Source organism: Clupea harengus, chromosome 10, assembly GCF_900700415.2.
Source record: "Clupea harengus chromosome 10, Ch_v2.0.2, whole genome shotgun sequence".
Taxonomy (NCBI): Eukaryota; Metazoa; Chordata; class Actinopteri; order Clupeiformes; family Clupeidae; genus Clupea; species Clupea harengus.
In genome coordinates this window covers 13906870-13916061 of record NC_045161.1, presented here as the reverse complement: position 1 = coordinate 13916061, position 9192 = coordinate 13906870, and the positions used below count along the sequence as shown (strand labels likewise).

General features: G+C 41.0%; 1 long non-coding RNA gene across 1 annotated transcript; it reads right to left on the bottom strand.

The window, feature by feature from the left end:
* Positions 1 to 7749: 7749 nt before the first annotated feature.
* On the bottom strand, positions 7750 to 9046 carry LOC122133215. Its single transcript, XR_006152635.1, has 2 exons — positions 8171 to 9046; positions 7750 to 8036 (listed from the first exon to the last, which is right to left on the bottom strand). It is a non-coding gene; the product is annotated as an uncharacterized LOC122133215 (long non-coding RNA).
* Positions 9047 to 9192: the final 146 nt, after the last annotated feature.

The window sequence follows — 9192 nt, the reverse complement described above, 5'->3', positions numbered from 1 at the left end:
TGCGTGTGTAACTTAGAATATTAGGTGCCACTTAGTCTGCATATGTACAAGAGCATGTTTAGACCAGAAGAGATAAGAAGGGTCGAACTGTGCTTCTTCCAACCTTGCAAAACTTCCATCCTTGCCTCGGACGTGAGAAATCCACCACGTGATTATCCCTGCTGAACGCTCAACTTCTGTCTATATAAACCTTGTGCGATGTGTTTATCATTGCTTCACTTTCAGCCTTGTGCTGGGAGTGAGCCCGATTGCAATTGTTGTCTGTCTAATAAATATACTTATATGCAGCTCCGGAGTCCTGAGGTAACTAGGGTGAATTTTCACCTATCATATTTGGGGGCTCGTGACCGGGATTCCAACAACCTCAACGGCTCTCCACGCTGGGCTAATCATCAGGACCTGAATCATACGGAGGAGTATGAGACTCTGTTTTTCTAAAGACCTCCAACTTGAATTGGAAGGAGGCCAGGGCCTGCCAGCGGGGAGAGCCGAGAGTGAAGGAAAATAATTGGACTGTAGGGTGTGGACTCCGAGCTGTTTGTGAGTATATTGTTTGTTTGTTGTAAGTGCACGGTAGTATATTGTTGGTTTATTGTTTGTTTCAGTTTTGTGTACACGTGTCTTCGAGTGGGGCTGTGTTGCCTGTTCTCCGCGGGGTAGAGAAGGAATTCTTTAAGGTTACAAAGTTGTTAGAGATATTCCTGCTTGCCTCGTGTGTTGAACGAATTTGCTAGCTGTGTTAAAAGGTTGTAAATGAGAGATAAACCTGCGTGGTAGGGGGTCCTCCGCAAACTCTTCGGTTGTAAATGAGAGATAAACCTGCGTGGTAGGGGGTCCTCCGCAAACTCTTCGGTTGTAAATGAGAGATAAACCTGCGTGGTAGGGGGTCCTCCGCAAACTCTTCGGGGTAAATGAGAGATATATCCCCTTGGCCACTGGAAGCCTGTACAAACTCTTCGGGGTAAATGAGAGATATATCCCCTTGGCCACTGGAAGCCTGTACAAACTCTTCGGGGTAAATGAGAGATATATCCCCTTGGCCACTGGAAGCCTGTACAAACTCTTCGGGGTAAATGAGAGATATATCCCCTTGGCCACTGGAAGCCTGTACAAACTCTCTAGACCTATTTCTAGACGACTCCGGAGAAGTCTCTTAAAGGTCTATCCATTCCCCCTTACCTTGTGTTACCTGTGGGGTTGATACTAACTGTTTTAGATATATTTCTGAAAGAATTTGCAAGAGTCAGAGATACTCCTGTGTTATTTTTCTGTGGGATTGAGACAAACTTTTTACAATGGGTAAAACACAGATAATTATAGTCATAATTTATGTAATTAAAGGACTGATTTCGCATTACTGAGATGCCTTGACCCAGAACCAGTAGGGGACTGATCACCCCAGGGAAATTCCCTGGCCTCAACCTCCTCACCAAACGAGTGAGACGGGGGCCCTCTGGTCGGGCTCGGGTTGACTCTGCATTGCGATCTGAAAAAACAAACTATGAGAGTCTGAAAATAGAAACATAACTAACCCTAGTGTGAAGAATAAGATAAAGGTAATTTAAAAGGTTTCAAGAGCAGTTATTATTAGAGGTATTAAGAGAAATACATAAAATAACTTACAAATGGGAAAAAGTGCGTCAAAAGCAGAAGACGCACATGATAATAGCAATAAGAGGTGGTTTAAAATGTCTACAACAAGAAGAAAATTGTAACACTGATTTGAAAATGTTTTTACATTATTGGTTGCACCAAACAGAGCAAAGCTAATGTTAATGGTGGCAAGAAAGCGAATGATTTTTTGTTTTGTTTTGTTTTGTGTGACTGATTACTCGAATTAGATGCCCAGAACAGTAAGGTTGTAAGAAGAAAGAGACATCTAAAAGCAAGTCTAAAAGAGTCTGAAACAGGAGAGATATTTACAAATACAGAGTATGATTCAAAAACATGCCCTACAAACTTATTAGGAAGAGATGTGATGTGGGTTGGGCATTAGAATTGTTCCAACAATACATGGGTTTTAGAATAAATGAAACAATGATGTCCCAAAATATTATTATGTATAGAATATACACTGTTAAGCCCAAAAAAGATTTTAAGAGAAATGTAAGCCTGTCACACTAACTACATTAACCTAGACTGATACATTGGACTAATACAGGATGGGTGGGGGCTGAGTGCTGGCTCAAAAGACTGTATTCTCACAAGCCATGAGCTCAAACTTAGCTACAGTTCGAGGGACAGTCAATTGTTGTTGAACATCTAGTGCTGTTCCTCCAGATAAGAAGACCTGTAAACAACATACCCTGGCGTTGTTAAGATTTTTAGCAGAAACAAGGCCACAACATTAGCAGCTGTGGTCCACTAAAGTAAAGCTATCTTAAAAAGCACCTCAGCCACAGACAAAGAAATAAATTATGTATTTTCTGAGAATGACTAACTTCTGAGATAATGGATTCCTAACCACGAGTTAGAAACACAAATGTTGCAGAGTTTACTATATTCTCAGCCCAGGTCAGCAGGAGATATTATTAAAAGGCCTGAAAATGTAAAGCAGGCATTTGAACAGATAAAACAACTGTTGGTCAGTTCTGCTGTCCTAGCACATCCATGACATGACAAAGCCATTCGTACAAACTGTAGACTGTAAAAAAGGTTATATAACATCTGTGTTAATGCATAAGTGGGGACTTAAAGTTGATATCAGTGGCATACTAGTCAACCCGGCTAGATCCAGTAGCCCAAGCAATGTCTGAATGTTTACAAGCAGTAGTGGCTGCAGCCTTGGCGGTGCAGGCCTCTGCTCCTATTGTACTAAACAGACACTTACACTGAAAGTTCCACATGCGTACTTTTTTTTTTTGCTCACTCAGCCTCATATCAATATTGAGCGCTGCGTGACATTTAACCCAGTTACACTTTTACTTACGGCAGAGGACAGATAAAAACTATGGCAGCCAGAGCTGACCTACAAGATATGCCTTTTCCAAAAGCTGATTTAACTATTGTTTGTTGATGGTTCAAGCAAATAAACCTTGAACGCATAGCCACTACTTCCACACTATTCTGCACAAGCAGCGGAACTAATTGAACTGATTGCACACACATGCAAAAGACCCGGTTTCAATGGGAAACCACAAAGCAGACAAGGCCACTAACCAGGCCAAACTACAACAACCATCTGACACATACACAATTGAAGAATTAGATCTCACAATATTAAAAGATATGCTGCAATATTGAGCCATGGTGAAAACATGCCTCAATAAGTGGGGATAGTAAGCATATATTTGTACTTCTTATTTATATTTCATGAGAAAGATGTTTAATCATTCATTATTGATTTTATTGGGTTAAATCCCAACGAAAGAAAGAAATATTGTCTAGCCATAGACAATCACTGTTCATACAACCCCCAGTCAGCCGGACTGGTAGAAAAGAATGAACCGACCTATTGAAAGCAATTTGAGAATCCAAGAGTGAAATTAGTGAAATTAAGCATGCATGTTGTTATCACTGTTTGAAATGATGTATGGAAGAATCTACACTGCCTAAACTCTCAAACTATTTGCTGAAACAGACAAAGAGATTGAATATACATTTGCAGAATATATGGCAAAGATGATGTCGAAACTAAATGCTCTCAGACTTCTCTCCCCTACACAGGAACACTGTGAGGCTGAATTCAAGGTTGGACCAGGAGATTGTGTCCTAATCAACAGCCTCAAAAGAAAACACTGCCATTCGCCCAAGTGGGACAGACCATAACAAGTGCTACTGTCAACACCTACCAGAGTCAAAATAGCTGATAGAGCCACGTGGATACTTCTGGCTCAATGGAAACGGGTAAGCCTGCACACGGCTGAGGCAGAGGAATAAAGATCATCTTTCTTTGCTGTTTCCAGGGTGTGCCCACTGTGACAGAAGACCAGCCTACAAAGGGGTTTAGATGTTTAGATTCTATTCGTCTCAACCGCTGGCAGAAGATACAGTACTGTCCTGGGGGATTAGAACCTAGTGGAAATTGTGGAGTAAGAGGTCTCTTCCTCTGCAAGGTCATGGGAGGTTACGGAAAGTGGGCAAAGGATGTGGGGGACTCTTAGCAACGACTGTAGGATTTTACATTGTTGGTCTAGTAACATACTTATGGATGATACAGTAAACACAGGCCCTGGACGAATATCCACGATGGGGCCTGGCTAAAGATCATCCGTGATGGAAATGGGTAAATCAGACCGTCAGAACGCAAATACCACAAGTTAGTTTAGTCTGTTTAGTCTGTACAGGGCCAAGGGTGCCGACCAAACCACTCCTGGCGACCCCTGTACCTTATGACATAGATCACTGCGACAAAGAATTTAGAGAAACTGAAGCCTGGAAGAAACATGGTCAACTTACTCTTAGCTATCAAGTGCACGTGTGAGATGTGCCATCTAGCGGACACCTCGTGTCGTAGAAAAGAATGTTCATATCTTCCTGCCCAATGTAACTACATACAACAGCCAATGTGTTCTGCAGAATGTTTGCTGATGATGGGAAATAGGGCGTTTAATGATGCAGCTATACAGCATGACTGTTCACATTTTAACTGACCCTACATGCCAGACAATGTTGCCCCACCTCCACACATTATTAGAAAAGATGCTCTGTTTGAATGCTATTTAAAACCTGGGGAAAAGAACGATCCACACCTAGGACACTGGACACAATGTAAAACCATTACACATGTGATAGATAATGGGAGAGAAATACAGTTAAATACTTCCACTGAATGTAGAATAGCGGAGATGTGTTTGAATGGCAGACTTCTTGAAGTACAGGATATAGCCATAGCTGATAAGTGGGGATGGTGAATTAAGAGCTACACTACCTGTGGGTTGGTCTGGGCCTTGTGCTAGAACAATGTTGGTAGAACCTTTTCAGATTTCCCCCAGGTCCAAGACTCACCAGTACCTGAGGAACGTTCCAATGCATTCCGTACGAGGGAGGAGAGAAGCAGGGGATGACAGCGGGATCTGGTCCGATGGCCTGGGCATTCCCTGAGGCATTCCAGACCACTACAAAGCCTTGAACCCAGCAGCCAATGGCCTGGCATCTACCCTCTGCCCCTGGTGCGTCATCGGAGCACACACAGATTGGATTAACTTCCTTTACTACGCTGAGATGAAGTTCCAGAACCTGACCACAGACGGACTACAAACCGTGCTTGAAATTCTCACTGCCATGAATGGAGGCATTTGTGTCATGCTTGGTACTGACCAATGTTGCACATATGTCCCTGATAACACCCGAGATGGGAAAGACTTAGATCTGATCCTACAAAAGATGCAAAAAGTTGTCCAACAGAATGCCTGATGGGGAACAGGGCCTTCAAGGACAGAGCAAAGAGGCCTTGTTTGAATGTTATCTGAAGCCTAGGCGAGCTAATGACACACACACACACACACACACACACACACACACACACACACACACACACACACACACACTCACACTCGACACCCACTATGTTGGCCTACAAATGCAAAGTATACAAATGTGTGATGTGAAATATGATGATTGACTTATGATGAGATGAAATAATGCTCAGTAATGATCTCTGTTCCGAAAATCCATGTGATAAAGCTCAGAGTGATGATTTTGAAGTTATCCATTGAAATTGATAATTGACGAAAGGTGATTTTGATTTTAATTTTAATTGTGATTTTGATTGTGATTTTGATTTATCCATTGAAACGGATAAAAGGAGGGACTGATGGAGATAATTTCCAAACACTGTTAATGACTTAAGAATATAATAATCAAGTGCCTTGTATTATTAATTCCTTGTATGAATCATGTGCTTATGAAAACAGAAACATGGCTTTTCTGTGTTTCTGTGTGCGTGTGTAACTTAGAATATTAGGTGCCACTTAGTCTGCATATGTACAAGAGCATGTTTAGACCAGAAGAGATAAGAAGGGTCGAACTGTGCTTCTTCCAACCTTGCAAAACTTCCATCCTTGCCTCGGACGTGAGAAATCCACCACGTGATTATCCCTGCTGAACGCTCAACTTCTGTCTATATAAACCTTGTGCGATGTGTTTATCATTGCTTCACTTTCAGCCTTGTGCTGGGAGTGAGCCCGATTGCAATTGTTGTCTGTCTAATAAATATACTTATATGCAGCTCCGGAGTCCTGAGGTAACTAGGGTGAATTTTCACCTATCACTATTATTATGATAACAAATGTTCAAGACATCGATAAGTTAGTCTTAGACTGGAGGGTCATTGTTTTAACCTTCTGCACCAACTCTGTTGATCATTGACTGGCAATCAATAGCATACATGTGTCTTCCAGTTAACCACATGACCCAAACTATTTTGTAATAGTGCAGGAAATTGCCCTACTCACGAAAAATAAACATTACAAAAAAGTAATTTGCATCATGTTTGAATGTTGCTCTTAAACAAGGCTGTCTGCATATGTTTAAAGACTGGTCCCTGGTCTCACTAACAAATAACAGTATATTATTACATTTCTATTACAATAAGCCTTGCTATTAAGCATTGCCTTAACAACAGGAACTCATAGTAAGTTTCAGCAAATTTGGTGGTACTTTAACTATGCACTTCATAACACATAAACTGGTATGCATTAAAGGGAAACAAACACATCAGTATTAATGCCTAAGAATAATATAATCTAGAAGGAGACGAAGAGGGAGATGCTGTCCGGCATGGTGTATGGGGATTTTGGTTATTTTTGGTTTTGTTGAATTATGTTTAGTTATGTTAGCTGACATGGTGCATGGAATTTTTGTTATACAAGGATAGCAAGGGTGGCAGGATACAACAACAGTACACAACTGCCTGCCGACAGCCGCAACACGCGCCTCATGCTGTACCTGGGATCCGTAAGGCCCTCCTACACAGTACAGCATGCACTGCCTGTAGCCCACTGCTGCTAAATACAACAATATGGTTGACAAGTATGACGTATGTTGCGACAGGTGCCAGGTTTTGATGCATTGTTCATGATTATAGGATATCTTAGTCTGGATTTAATGGTGGAAAGTGTGTCTGCTTCTCGGACGGAGGCAGGAAGATTTTTCCACAGGAGGGGGACTGGATAGCAGAACGCTCTGCCTCCTATTGTGCTTTTTGATATTCTTGGAATTATAAGGAGACATGCACTCTAATATGGAGAACACTGGTAAGATGCTAAACTGCATTTCGATGTCTCAGTACTTGTACAATGTGCAATGAAAATAAAGTTGAATCTAATCTAATTTGAGAAGCTATTTTCAGCCATTTGTACTGGTCCTAATCATGCTTATACACAGGAGACAGCATATATCCTTTTCTGCTGTGGCCGATGACCCCATACTCCAACCCCACCAACAAGAACTGAGAGCGGTATAATCATGTGCATGCAGTCACCAAAAACGCATTTTGAAAAGTTGTTTATGGTGCCTGGTTGAATCAGTTGGCTGCATGTTATTAAGCCCTGAGATGGTGTGCTGTGTTTCTGTTGTGTGCTGCATGCTCCACAATATGGCATCAGAGAGTAAATTCTCTACTCCAGCTGTATCTGACAACCAGCCCATAGAGAACATGCTAGTGGCTGAAGAACACCCACCAAAGGGAAGTGCATTCGAGTGCGCCAAATGATTGTTGACCAGCATTGTATTTAGGTATGTTCACTTTTAACATCAATTACAATGCACTAGTTAACACTAGATAACATAAGACAAATGATAAGACAGTCTCATGAAATATTTATTTTATTTGTGACCATTAACTGAACTTCTGCTGTTGGTACTCCCTTTCTTCTCACTCCTCTGCCAGTATCTCCTCTTTCATTTGTATCAGATGCCGATATTCTGTTGCTGGGTCATCTGGGTGTTGCTCTGCAGACTCACGTTCCACGGACTCCTCAGCAGGCTATCTGCATTTCACTCTTCTCAGATGGAACACTCTGAACAGCAGTGTATGGCCTACCCACCGCTGGTCTGCTCTGGAGATGAGGACACCGCCTGGCTTGGTCATCTCACTGCATATAATGGCAAAAATATACAATAAACATTTGAGTAAACCAAATAACGCATGTTTTGTTGCAGTTTTTTATAATCATTTAGGCTATTGTTCAATTTGAAAATAAATGCATTAGGAATTACCAGGTATTACCTTTACAGGTGTAAATGCACGTAGACTGTGGAGAGACTGGATGTACTTGCTCTTCCACTGACATCAGATTTACAGGCTTCAGCTTGTACAAAAACCGTATTACTCCAATACCTGTTTATAAGTCACTAAATGGGACAGGACCAAATTCCCTGTCAGATATGTTTCAGCAGTACACACCTGCAAGACCTCTCAAATCTCTAGAGGAAAATCTGTTGGTAAAACCTACAGTCTGAAATTAACATCCTGAAGCAGCTTTTAGCTGCTATGCTGCTTCGCTCTGGAACCAACTTCCTAGCCAGTTTCAAATCTAGATTGAAGACCAAACTGTTCTCAAGTGTTTTCTGTTAACTGATCAAATGCACTCTATTTATTTACTTCTTAAATTATTTTATTTAGTTTTTATGCAGTTCTAACTTCTTCCTAAATGTTGTATATTTCTATATACTTTTAATGTAATTTATTTTCGTTAAATGATCAAATGCACTCTTTTGCAATTTTTTTTTAACTTATTCCATTTGTCTATGTTCTTTAGAACTGTTGTTATTATGCACTTTAATTCAAGGAGTAGACCTTTAGTCATTCCTGACAGAAAAGTGACGTCTCTTGCTTACAGCTGTAAGGCTCTAAGTTGCAGTCCCAGAATCATGTCTCTGGTTCTCTCCCAGTGCATTTCCACACAAGGGTTAAACTAAGGGAAGGAAAATGGAATTAAGGGAACTTTGTGGGGTATTGCATTATAAAATGATTTCTTTGTCGTGTTTGGTTTAATTTGGTCTCAGTCTATATGTTTGGATGTTTAATATTAGAGTAGCAACAATTTTTCATGCCAACTTTTCAAATCATTTTGAAGTTCTCGTACTGTCAGTCCCTCTTGTGACACTGTATGGACCATCTGGCCTCTACACAGAGTTTTTATCAGAGTTTTATCCAAGACTTTCTCCCCACCTTGGATATAAACTTGGATAAAATTGGTGAAAAAAGAGTACAATTTTAATGTTTCATCAACTGGGGAACATAGCCCA